Source organism: Callospermophilus lateralis, chromosome 14 (assembly GCF_048772815.1).
Source record: "Callospermophilus lateralis isolate mCalLat2 chromosome 14, mCalLat2.hap1, whole genome shotgun sequence".
NCBI classification, from domain to species: domain Eukaryota; kingdom Metazoa; phylum Chordata; class Mammalia; order Rodentia; family Sciuridae; genus Callospermophilus; species Callospermophilus lateralis.
The window spans coordinates 78,671,203-78,685,457 of record NC_135318.1 but is presented as its reverse complement, the minus strand read 5'-3'; the positions used below and the strand labels follow the sequence as shown (position 1 = coordinate 78,685,457).

At 33.6% G+C, this 14,255-nt stretch overlaps 1 pseudogene; it reads left to right on the top strand.

The window, feature by feature from the left end:
- The first annotated feature begins 951 nt into the window (after positions 1 to 951).
- LOC143380096 (G-rich sequence factor 1 pseudogene) lies at positions 952 to 14,021 on the top strand (annotated as a pseudogene).
- Positions 14,022 to 14,255: the final 234 nt, after the last annotated feature.

The following is a 14,255-nucleotide window of genomic DNA, read 5'->3' as shown; positions in this document are numbered from 1 at the left end:
TTTAAAATCGGCACTGAAATTCTGCAGAGGTATTATTTGATGAGTGTTGAGTTAGTCCAATAGATTATTTACTTATGCATTCTTTAGTTTATTTGTTTACTCAGCAAATGGTGTCACTATTACATAGCATATAAATTCTTGATACTGAGAATAAAAATCATAATCAAACCAGAAATATCTTTTATCCTCCTAAGGTATATAATCTAGGTGAAAGACATAGGATCCAAGTATAATAAATATGTATGAATTGTAGGTCAGATGCTGGGAAAAGCCAAAGGCTTTTTAATTGGTGGATGAAATCAGAGAATAATTAATTGAGAAAGTAATCCATGAGCTGAGACAAATTTTTAAAAATTTGATTGGGAAAGGGGAGGAGTAAAAGTATGTAGATCAAAAAGCAAGTTTACACAAAAGTTCTGTGGTGGAAGGAACCAGGGAGATAGAACAATTGAGAGGAAGTTAATTTGTGGAGCAGATGGGGACAAGATTTTCTTTTGTTTCTGTGCCTTTTTTATAAGAGTCAAAACATATATTAAAAGATGTTAACTCATGTATAACTAAAAAGAACCAATAACTTTTTTTAAACAATGTGAGGGCCCAAACAAAATGTTTCTCTACTCTGAAGAACTGATTGAGTAGGGGTGCTGGTTTTGGTTTACAGAGTAGATGGAAGTCAATGGAGCAGATATGTGAAGGCTATGGGTATAATCTAGGGAAGTGATGTTTCGAAGAAGTACTGTAAACAGTGGTAAATCTTCCCCACACTTGATTTTGGAAATATAGCTTTGTAAGCACACAGAACTCTTGCAATTTACAGTGTCTACGGATATTTTCATATTTTAATGACAAAATTAAGTAGTTTTAACTAAGACTGTATGAGCCTGAAGGCCTGAAATATTTCTCTCTTTCCTTTAAAAAAAACTTTCCAACTTCCAGATCATTAAAGTAATAATGGAAATTGACAGTTATGTGGACTTTGGGACAATTATTCTGTTGGTCAAGTTTTTGACTTCTGGCAAGGTACTGTACTTTTATTCCTAGAATATTATCTGTATTAATGATATTTTTTGACTTGAATATTCTATTCTTCTATAAGTTCTTTGCCTCAGAATCTGTGTTTATATGACTTTTTAAATACAAATGTGCATTTACTTATCTGGGTTTCATTGATGAAAGATTAAAATATCATCTCTATTTAATAAGAGGTTTTAAAGTATTAGCACAGATGCTACATTATTTTTATACTCTTTCTATTCTCTGATGCAATGATTTCTTTCAAAACTTTTTAACTTTAGTTAATATTTTTCAACTCCTTTAGTTTAAATATTTAATTTATTTCCATTCTATATTGCTTCAAATTTCACCATCTGTAGTAGGATGTTATAACCTGCTAAGTTTTCTACTTGTTCCAAATATTAATGGAAATGAGTCATAGGAAATGATAATGAGGTAAGAGTTCTCTTACTCTTCTTTATGACTGCCAGTAGGTTAATGGGAAGTGGTACAGCTTGTAAGAGGTGAGGCCGAATGGAAGTAAGTTTACTAAAGCATGTATAAGGCCATATATTGCTTTAAGTAATATTATTCCTCTGAATGCTATTAGATAAGCTTTTTTATTCTACACTACTTTAATAAGAATGTGTAAGTTATTTTGTTTTTTTTTATATCAAGCGGTGCACTGAATGCTTTATTTACTTCTTCTTGTATGTCCATTTAAATAATATTATCTTCCTTTTATAGTAATCAAAACTTACTATTGAGAGGTTTGTTTTTTACCCAAGTTTATTATCACAGTGTATAACAAATGCATTTTTATTTTCCTTGTAAATCAAGTTCATTTTGAATCAGCTAGGAGATACTATCTTTCTCATATTTTTAAGCAATAAAAATTTAGCAATAACATCATAAAAACCAGCAAGACATCTACTAGTTCTAATAAACCCAGTGATCTAAACGTACTTGTTTCTGCCTGGTTGAACAAGGAGAAATGATCAAAACATTTTTAGGGTTTTTGTGACAGAGAAGGATATGGAGATGCATATAAAGATGAAGATGGAGATGGTGATGGAGATGGAGATGGAGATGAAGTGAGGTCACAAAAGGGCTATTCAGCAAAAATATTTTATGAGTGCCTGAAAGAATTTGATTTTTATATAACTATTTGTGAATTGAGGTGAGTTATAATTCTGTTATACTTTGGATCCCAAAGGTTTGTGTGTTGAAGGGTTAGTCCCCAGCCAGTAGTGTTAATGGGAAGTGGTACAGTTTGTAAAAGGAGAGGCCTAATGGAAGTAAGTTAGGTCATTGAGGGGTGTATCCTTGAACAGGATGTTGCGACTCTGACCTCCACCTCTTTCCCTTTGTTTCCCAGGTGCCATGAGTGGACCATCACTCCTTTTATGTCGATATTCCTCTAGTTTTTCTTTTATGTCGATATTCCTTTTATGTCGATATTCCTCTAGTTTTTCTTCTTTTTTCTTTTACATAATGGTGGACAACTAACTCAACTTCTTTTCTAGGTCGCTTTCTTGATGGTCTGAACTAATCAAACATATGAATCCTTATAATCTCCAGCAAGAATTACTACTGAAATTCAAATTTATATTCTTAGTTGTGGTATTTTTCTTGTCCAAAATAAACCTCATTACCTGTTAAGAAGTTTTAACCCATTTTGCTCCTGTCATGCGTTTGAACCCCAAGTGAAATTAAAGTGAACTAATACTGTGTATGACATGGTGATGTGATGTTGATAATACTGGGAAGTGTTTGGGCTGCTTCAAATTTCACCATCTGTAATATGATGTGATAGCCTGGTAATTTTTCTACTTGTTCCAAGTATTGATGGAAATGAGTGATAGGAAAGGATAGTGGGGTAATAGTTCTCTTATTCTTTTTTTATGACTGCTGAGTATTCCATTGTAGGAAAAAAAACTGATAGCCACAGCTATGATCTTCATAGTTGAAAGTAAAATGTTTACTATAAAATTAGAAAGTGATTTCTTTATTATTATAATATTATTTCTACCCTGTTATGGTTTAGATATGAGGTATTCACCAAAAGCTCATGTGTGAGACAATGCAAGGCAATTTAGAGGTGAAATTTTCGGTTATGAGAACCTTCACCTAAAAGGGCACCAATCCACTAATATGGATGAACTGGGTAGTAATTATAGGTAGATAGGTTATGTCTTGAAGAAGTAGGTCACTGAGGATGTATTTTGGTGGTTCCTAATTTGTCCCTGGTGAGAAGAACCCTGTCTATGCTTCCTGATTGTTATGTCCTGAGCTTCTTCCATCCTTCACACCCTTCCACCATAATGTTCTGTGTAACTTGGGGCACAGAGCAATAGAGGTAGCTTTCTGTGGATCGAGACTTCTGCACCTTGAGCACCAAATAAAATTTGCTTCATCAAAATTGTTCTTCTCAGGGATTTGATAATAGCAATGGGAATTTTGACTAAAAAAACTCTAATTATTATTTTTTATTCCTTGCAGAATAAGGTTGGTACTATCTTCTAATTCCAAGTTACAATGAAAACTAGAGAACATTGTTCTTTACTGGTAGGACAGTCACACTCTGTAATGACCAGTGGTTGTCCTATAGAAAAATGTTTACCTCATTTTTATTTCTGGGCATACTACACATTTTGTTATTCATATCTTAGAAATGCATGGAATAAATTCTATAGTATAAAATATTTAAACATTCAAATGTGGTCAAGTGAATTCAGTGTTAAGACCCCGTAGTTTACTTGTCCTAAAAAAAATCAGGACCCTGAAATTACAATGGCAAGCTTGCACAGAGGAGTTGAAACTAAAATCTCACTCATCTTTATTCAGCATCACAATTTTATACTTCCCTGTCTACATGAAAGGTATTAACTCTGCCATCTGTGACTTCCCCAAGTTCATTCTTACTAAATTATAGGGGTAAATGGTATGTAAATGTGAGATCAGTTTTTCCTCTCTTCTTTCTAAAATAACCTGGGTTGTTTTAATCAGGGTCACAGACCTAGTTGAATTTAATTAACTAGTCCTTGAAATTTTCCCTGCCATTTTTAAATACCAATATTTATGAGATTACACATTAACATTAATGTTGTTGTTTCTCAATATTGGTGCATTAGATATTTATAACCTAAATCATTGCATACTCTTTTTTGAGGACACTCCTGCCATTATTCCAGTGTGTGACAATGGAGAGAGCATTATTATTATCTGCTTTTGTCTTTCAAACTCTTCTCTTCCTTGCCTTAGAAAGGTGAATCTTAGTCTACAAGGGCTTTTTTTCATCTATTTTTTTTCTTTTTCCTTTTTACCTAATGATCAATGTATGCTCTTCCTATTTTAAGTGTAGCACATATGCTCTTAAATATATTTTATATATATATATATAATTCTTTTAGGATTGGGAATGTATCTCACTGGAAGAGTTCCTTCTTAGTGTGGACAATATCCTAGGTTCTATCCCCAGCACTTCAGCAAAAACAAACACAAAACGATATTAATTTTTGGGGAAAAGCAACAGAGAGAACCACCTTCAGAAGACTTCCACTACAGGTACTGGTGACCCTGATGGCTCTGGTCCCTTGGGCTTCTCTCTTGTACCCATATTGAGAGGTCGGCCTCTCTGTTAGTCAGTGTTTCCTTATCAATCTCTGAGTAAATTTCAGTAAGAGGAGAGTAGAAAGGATTAGACCTAGAAGTACCACAAAACATTCAGAGAAATGGAAAGGTCAAGTTCATAATTGGAGGGCCCATAGGCTACCAAGAAAGTTTCATAAAAATTCCTGTATGAAAAATTTGGTTTGGAACATTCAGAGTAGTACTTCATGGCATGGTGGGGTGGGGAAGTTTAGTAAAGAAAGAGATTTTATACAAGATAAAAAACTGGCTTCCCAACTGTGCTGAGGGCCATCTCAGAATTAAAGAAGCATTTCTGTTCATCTGAGAGAAGTTACTTTTGCCTGGCTCTCTCACACTTGCCTGTCAGACTTCCTCAACTGGTGTCTATAACTAAAGTTCATCACACTTTCAAGACCTCTGCAAGAAAGCTTCTGGAGTGATTTTTTTTGTCTTACTCTTCTCAACAGGGCCTTTTCCTCCTTTCCTGACAGGTAATATTCTTCAAATAACTCAGATTATAAACACAAAACAAGGGCATGATAGCAGCTAGAGGGAGTCAGAGGCCCATTCCCACACCTGGCCTCCTCCTCTTCCTGAGCTGACCTCCTCTAACCTACTGGAAAAGTCCTTAGTGTCCTTCACATTGTATTCTTTTTTAAGTTTTTTTTTTTACTTTATTGATTTTTAAAACAAAAAATAAATGTCAGCAGAATGTATTACAATTCTTATTACATGTATAAAGCACAAATATTCATATCTCTGGTTGTATACAAAGTATATTGACATCAATTCATATCTTCATATATATACTTTGAATAATGATGTCTATCATATTCCACCATCCTTGTTAATCCCCTGTTATCTACCTTTTATTCCCACCCCTCTGTTCTATCTAGAGTTCATATATTCCTCTCATGCTCCCCCTCACTACACCACTATGAATCAGCCTCCTTATATCAGATAAAACTTTTGGCATTTGATTTCTTTGGGATTGGCTAACTTCACTTAGAATTATCTTCTCCAACACCATTCATTTACCTGTAAATGCCATGATTTTATTATCTTTTATTATAGTGCAAGAATTAAAACCAAGAAGCAATAAATGGGATGGATTTAAACTAAAATGTTTCTTTTCAGCAAAAGAGCCTACATATTTGGAAAAATTTTTACACCTCTCACGTCAGATGGAGCATTAATATTTAGGGTATACAAAGAACTCAAAAAGTTAAGCACCAAAAAACAAACAAAAAACCAAATAACTCAATCAATAAATGGGCCAGGGACCTGAAAAGACACTTCTCAGAAGAGCATATACAATCAATCAACAAACAAATGAAAAAATGTTCATCATCTCTAGCAATTACAGAAATTCAAATTAAAGTTACTTTAGAATATCATCTCACTTCAATCAGAATGGTAACTGTTATGAAAACAAACAAAAATAAGTGTCTGAAAGGATGTGGGGAAAAAGGTACACTCATACATTCCTGGTGGGACTGCAAATTGGAGCAGCCAATATGGAAAGCAGTGTGGAGATTCCTTGGAAACCTAGGAATAAAAGTACAATTTGACCCAGCTATCCCTCTCCTAAGTCTATACCCAAGAGCTTAAAATCAATGTAGTACATGAACAAATCTACATCAATGTTTATAGCAGCACAATTCATAATAGCTAAATTGTGGAGCCAACCCAGATGTCCTTCAGTAGATGAATAGACATAAAAATGTGGCACATTAGATTCATAATGAAGATATTTACCCTGCATACTAAATGAGATCATGGCTGTGTAATACATTCTCCACTCTGAGGAAAGCATACAGAGTGACCCACTTGAGCTGCTTACAATTCAGCATTTTAATGATGAGAACACTATTGCCACACACAGAGGCACAGTGTAAGGTTGTCCTGATTAAAGAATCTCAGTAGCCTAAAGCTTTTTTTTTAAATTTACTTTTTTAGAAAAATGTTTTGTAATTGAAATTTTAAGATGGGTTCTTACTGTTATTTTATTTAATTCTGGAATATGTCTGGTAAAAAATATATGAACTGATGAAGAGTATTTTTAAATGTTATTTGCACATACAAATGGGAATTTTGCATACACAAGAAAAAGCACAGTTTGCCAGGTTTTATCTACAGCCTGATCTATTTTATGACTTGCAGTAAAGTCTCATCAGTTTTTCAGTAGGGTGGTTCTTGGGTGGTGAAGGCGATACCCCCTCTCACTGTCTTGACAAAGTAACAGTGAAAATAAGTGCTGGCAAAGCCCCTGTCCCACTGTCATGGCAAAGTCACAGTGAACATTAATGCTGGAAAAGTCATGATGGTTGGTGGGAAAGTGAAAGCATTAGACCCTTTTTTATGTAATTGGGACTTTTCATTTTCATGCTCATGTTCCTGACAGGAGGCATGAGTATGTTAAATTCCAAACCAAATTAAATTTCAGATGGCTAGAACATGCTTTAATTGTAGTTCATACCTTGAAGGCTCTTCTACCACTCAGCATATCAATGACAAAGGAGAAAGCTGCTCTACTATCTCAGCACATTGAGGACAAAACTGATAATGGACAACAATTATTCTCCAAAAGGTCATGAGAAATTTAGACACCACATTGATTATATCAACTAGAACCCAAGCCCATATTACTGGCCTCTCAGAAAATGTAATCATTATGCTTATTGTACAAATCCCACCATATGTAGTTTAATTTTGATTAAGGAAAGTTATGTTATACACTTAGGAAAGTTAAGATATATAAGGATACATTCTTTTCATTTACATAAACCCTTTTTTACTTCACATAGGAATATATGATGAGCATATTTATTATTGGGGGAAAGTAGACTGATGTTTAGAACTTACTTTTAATTGAGAAAGATTATAAAGATATAAGAACTAATGTACCTTGACTGAGAAAAAAAAAAAACTCTTTGAGAAAGCAGCTCAACCATTTTTATAAGAACAAATTTAGGAATTAATTAAAGTAGTTTTATTAGGCATATTTTTAGAATAATATTAGAAGTATTATTCTATTTAGATTCTTGGGTTTAGAATTTTTAGGATTTTAGTTGTATGGGTTTCTGATGTGTTTTAAGAATGGTTTATAAACTTTAGGATATTTTAAGATTTAAACGAACTTTTTTAGATGGGAATTGTAGATTATAAATAAAAGCGCAGGTGTACTTTAAACCTTAAAGTTAATGATACATTAGGAGACTTAGAGTCTGTTTATGTAATTTGGCGTTAGTTAATAAGAAAATAGTAAATCTTGGCAAAATCTGAAAAAATGTAAATTAGTGATGCATTTTATTAATGATTAATAGCTAAAAATTCACACCCTGGAAAAATGTAAATTGATGTTACATTTTTCTATACTCCTAATTATGGTTAAGTAAAAGTTATGTCTTGGCAAATTTTTGAAATTGTATAATCAATGATGTATTCTGAATCTATAATGATGAGAAAAATTGTAATAAAGACTGTTCCAGAGAAAGCTTCATTAGAGTTCTCTCTCTCTCTGGAGATTGCTCCAACCATATAACTCCTGTCTTATCATTTCGGTGACACCACTTATCCTTCAGGACTCCCTGGACTCCACTAGGCCTGGAACCTGTAACTCCTGCATATCTCCCTCTTTCCCACTCTTTTTTTATATCTCCCAGTGAGGTGGTTGTTTTAAGTGGCAAATGCCGGAACTGCAGAGTCCCAGGCCAAGCCCCTTGAGAATTTGTTTTGAGGCTTTAGTTTTTTGGATAGCTGAGATAATTTGGTTCATTAATTTCATAGAAAAATAAATTCTTGAAACTATTTACAATGACCTTAAATATTTCTGGTTGTCATTGTATCTAGTGCTTTTGTGTTTATTTTAAAATATGAAATATTTTTCTTATAGAATTAATTTAATTTGAACATCATATAGTTTTGCATTTTAATTAATTAGGTAGTATGAATTTCTATATTTTTTTGCATATACACTTAGCTGTCTTAGAGTTACTTCCTTATAGTTCAAAGATTCTTTTTATGTTATTTTTATATGTTATTGTCACAAACACCCTGCAAAGTATGTAGGACGACATTATCTTAATTATTTGACTAATAAGGAAACAGAAACAGGTCAAAAGACTTTCCATGTTAAAGTTAGTGATAAGAAATTCTAGGATTAGTAAGTAGGTCTTGATGCCTGGGACCCTTTTAAAGTCACCAGTATTTTTGTTTGTTTGTTTTGTTTTGTTTTGTTTTGATTTGTTATTCCATGTAATCTTCCTAAAAACCCTTGAATAGAGTGACTATTCCCATTTTATATATAAGGAAGCTGTTTTAGGGAGATTAAATTGTGAATTCATAGTCATCCAACTCATAATGTAATTTTTGCTCTTTGCATTGAGCTGTGTTGTCCCTTGAGGTATTCTTCAAAAAATAAAATTGACAATTTATGTATAAACTTACCTAATCTATGCTTACATGACTACATAGATCCCTTGACAGAAAGTATAATTTGTTACTGAATTTGATTGGTAAATTGAGTGTAATACTGCTGAGATTTGAAACACTGAAAGTTTACTGAGTTTTCTTTTTTCTTTTTTTTTAAGTTATATTGATTTATTTTTTTACAAAGTAAAATAGTGAAATTTTTGATCATTTATGTTGACTCAGCATTCATTATTCATATTCTAACAAAAGGAATATAAAAGGTAGGAGCCATGGGTATAAGCCTTTGGTGAGTATTAAGATTCATTTGCAAAAGACTGTAGGAAGGCAAAGTTTGGCTTGGTGCTATAGAGCAAGCGTTATTTCTCAGTAGGTAAGCTGCATGGGGAGAACTCTCTGCTCAAACATTTCTCCTCCATTTTATAGATTTATTTGCATGAATTATCCACTTTAAAATATACAAACCCCTGTCTGCACTTTTATTTATTTATTTATTTTTATTTTTTTTATTGGTTGTTCAAAATATTACAAAGCTCTTGACATCTCATTTTACATATAATAGATTCAAGTGGATTATGAACTCCCATTTTTACCCCAAATACAGATTGCAGAATCACATCGGTTACACATCCACATTTTTACCTAATGCCCTATTAGTAACTGTTGTATTCTGCTACCTTTCCTATCCTCTACTATCCTCCCTCCCCTCCCCTCCCATCAAGTTATCACTGTTTGCTATTTAAAATATATTTTTTGAGCCAACTAAATCCAAAAGTAGTCCAAGAGGTAGCTCTCAGCTGTTTTTTGAGCATAGCTAAGGGTGGCGGCCAGCATGGTAGGATTTATATTGCAATCCTGATACAGAAGAATTTGTGCAAACCTCCCATTTATCTCATTTTTGAATTGGAATCCATGAAGACAATGAGATAAATTAGGTAGCCCTTATTTATGTCATGTTTCAGGGGGAGACTGTTTTTCTGCACTGTGACCTAAACCTCAAAATGACTTGACTTTAGCAACAGAATATATGATAATAATACAGTTTTTATATTCTTTCTGAAATATTCAGAGTTTATTTTACTCTGATCTCATCTTGTTTGTGAGGTGATAGGAAATAGTGATAGTAACTTTATTTCCTAGATAGGGCAATTTAAGAGTTTATTTTTTTTTTGCACAAATCAGTTTAAGATATGATTTTCAACTTAGGGCTTCAGGTTCTACAAAACCAAGCTAGATAATCATGTTCATTAGGTTAAAAATATTATATGCTTAAATATTTAAGCAGTATTTTAAAAGATTATTTGATGGTATTCAATTCTTGGTACAAATTTCAGTGGTTGAATATTAATATGTTTCATATAGTACATTTATTGGCTGGATTTAGACCATTGATAATGTGAAACTGGATTTTGGAAGAAGGGAGTCTTGGCTAGTGTGCATATATATTGCGCATGAAGAATTATAATTTTTCATAAAAGATGAAGATTCAAAACTTGCCATTATAATGGATTATTGTAACAAATAATTTTTCTTACCCCAGGGGAGAAAAATGTTAATTTCTAAATACTCCTTATAATATTGAGTTAGGAGATCACCATCAAATATTGCTGAAACAATGCTGAATAACATACTTCATAAGCAATAGAGAACTATACTTGGAAAGCACAGCCTCCCATTAGGCAAAAAAAAATAGGTTCTTATATGGGTTTTGAGGAAGCATGGCATCTTAAGATTGGGTGATTTTAAAAAGTTAGACAATTTAATTATTGGTTAACTTTAAGCTTGGAATTTAGAGACTGACTGACTTTGAGGAGATTATAGAATCCAGGAAGTTGCTGATTGGCTAATTATGTTCACTGAAAGGAAAAGTTGAGTGGACCTTAAAGATTGATTGATCATGGCAAATTGAAAACTAAATGTTTACTTCAGTTGTTTACAGCTTTTGGCAAAAATGGAAGAATACTATTTTTCTTTCTTGAAGTTGAAAAATAGGTACTCTTTATTCTTCACATTTATGTTAAACATATTAGTGTTAGCTATTGTGTGTGTGTGTGTGTGTGTGTGTCTGTGTGTGTGTGTATCTAATCTGATTTTGATTTTGAGACTTTGAAAAGGGGTAAAACAAATATTATTTCTTTTCAATCTACCAGTTTCAAGATTATTTCACATTTGAGACACACTGCTTCAAGAATTATGTATGTAGTAAAATGTATTTTTTTATTTTTGTAGAAATACTTTAAAATTATGGTGAAGTTTGTGTGAATTTTTATGTTTATAATTCTCTCATTGTATTATATGTTTGACAAGGTTAGTATTCATAGATGATGAATTATGAATCTGAATTTTTTTTTGCTTCTTTCTGTTATTATAGATAGATGGATAGTTAGATAGATTCTTTTTTGGAAGAAAAGTTTAGTAGCAATTATTCCTACTAACATTTTAGAAGATTTCATTATTATATTATATCTTTTATATGGTAAGGTATGCTGAATCATTTTAGTATATTTTAATTATTTGACTACAATTATTATATCATAGCAACATTTATATAAATAAATTTTGTTGTTTAATATTTAGAATATATTTATTCTTCAGAATGAAATAAAATGCTACCATCTACATCTGCTGGAATTATAACAAAACATTTTTTAATATTGATTTAGAGTAATTTCATTTTAATTATTTTTCCTGTATAGATGTTAAGATAAAATGGGGGCATTCATTGTCTTTGAAGTAAGAGAAGCCATTTTTTATGTAATTTCTTTTTTATGTTTAAATTTTATTTTAAAGTACTATATTTTCATATGTTATAAGTTCAGAATAATTTTTTTTTAAAAAGAGTAAATATTGTTTTTACATGAAGGCTGTAACTTTTTTTTACCTACGTTTTTTATGTCAAACCTGTACCTTCCATATAGGTATTATCTAGTAGTAAAGCTATAATTTTGATACTGATTAAACAATTTTATGTGAAATCTTTTGAAAAAATGTAAATCTTGACCCTTTTGTTTACAGGCCAAATTTCTTACCTGCAAAGATAACTAACTATATTAATCTTAGCCCAGCATTAAAATTGATATTAGAGTATTATTTATAAAAATGCTATTGCTTATTTACCATATGATATTCAATACTTTTATCCTTAATATTTAAACTTAAAACATTATTTTAAATAGTACTTATATTTATAGGAAAAAAAAACTGTCATTGATTCCTGAATGTGGTTATAATGTGTATTTCAGCAATATTTGTTTTACAAATTAATGGATTTAAAATGTGTCTCTTTGCATATATCCTGTGATTAGTTGGGCCTTTATTGCCTAGTGAACTGATTTGCAAAAGGATCTTTAACTGCCCCTAGCGACACCTCCCTGGCCCTGGATTCTACTTCCCCTCAGCTAACATTTCACAGGAAGGTGCCTCTAGTCCTGAGATGCCTCAGGAGTTCCTGGTCAGAATGCGCTATGCACTATGGGCACTGCTCTTGGGCTGAAGCTAAAACTACAGCAGGTGCGGGGGCTGCAACTGCAGCATAGGTGCCTCCTGGGGGCTGAAACTGTAACTGAAGCAGGTGCGGTGGCTGCAACTGCAGCACCAGTGCCACCTGTTTACCCTTTTATTCCACCACTGGCTCCTTCCCCTTGGGCATTTCTGGCTGCCACCACTGCCTGCTGCTCCTACACAGGGGAGTTGCAGCCTATTCTTAGACTTGGGGCCTCCAGATCAGGCTTCAGCCCACCAAGAGGCTGGTGGGCCTCTGCCCACCAAGAGACTGATGGGCCCTTCCCTGGTGGCCACCTCAGCAGCATCCACCGCCTCCTACCTATCTCTGCATGCTCCTCTGCTACCCCAGTCACTGGCGGCCACCATGGGCTCTTCTCAGAGCTACAGCTAGGAGTTCAAAACTATTGACCTGGAGGGCCTTCCAGCACTCCTTGAGTATGAGTTGGCCCCATCCAAGTTACAAGAGGAGGTAGATGATATTTATCTCATTGGAGCTCAAGGATTGCCTTGGTCATGTGCTGTGGAAGATGTTCTTAACTTTTTCTCAGATTGCAGAATCCACAATAGTGAAAATGGAATACATTTCCTTTTAAATAGAGATGGGAAACAAAGGGGTGATGCCTTAATTGAAATGGACTCAAAGAAGGATGTGCAGAAAGCCTAAGAAAAGCATTGCATGTACATGGGTAAGTTATAAGTGGAAGTATATGGGATAAATAATAAAGATGGGGATGCCTTAATGAAGAGCCTACAGGTCAAGTCATAACCTGCGTTGAATAATGGGGTAGTTCCTTTAAGAGGAATTTCTTATAGCTGCAATGAGAAAGATATTGTAGACTTCTTTGCAGGACTGAATACATTGGACATTATTTTGTGATAGAGTATAGAGGTAGAAGAAAAGCATGGAAAGCCTATGTGCAGTTTCAAGAACAAGAAATGGCCAACCAAGCCTTGATGAAACACAGGGAAGAAATTGGTAACTGATATGTAAAGATATTTCCAGCAGAAGAAATAAAGTTCGAACCCATGTTGGCTCTCATAAGGGAAAGAAAATGGCATCTTCTCCTACTGCTAAGTATATAGCTGAGCCAGAAATGGTCTTTGAAGAATATGAAGTAAATGAGGACATTAGACCCACGACTGGTTTTGAAAAATTTCACCTAAAGAGATGTCTGAAAAGCTTCCAGAGGCTGTTGATTTTGGAACTACGCATTCTTTGCATTTTGTCCACATGACAGGATTACCTTTTCAAGATAATGCCCAAGATATTGTGATTTTTTGCTTCCCTGAAGTCTGTGAGAATCACCATGGAATACAGTTCCAGTGCAAAGGCTACTGTAAAAGCTGATGTGAACTTGGATACCCATAAGGATGCTTTTGCAGCTTTGCTAAAGGATAGGTCCCATGTTCACCATAGGTATATTGAACTGTTCCTGAATTCATGTCCAGAAGGAAAATAAGACTTCCAGGGACACCCGATAGTAAGGATGAAATGAGAAGCATTTCATTTGTACATCTTTCTTGGACATGGTCTATAAAGTTTCTGTTTATTGGCAGCAACAGTTAGAGAAAGGATTTGGGGTCTGGGGTTCATGCTTCTAAAAAACACTCATAGTGAACTGCTGAGAAGGAGAAAAATTCAATTTGATATTGGAAATAAACCACAAATCTTAAATATTTTTTTAAACTGTTCA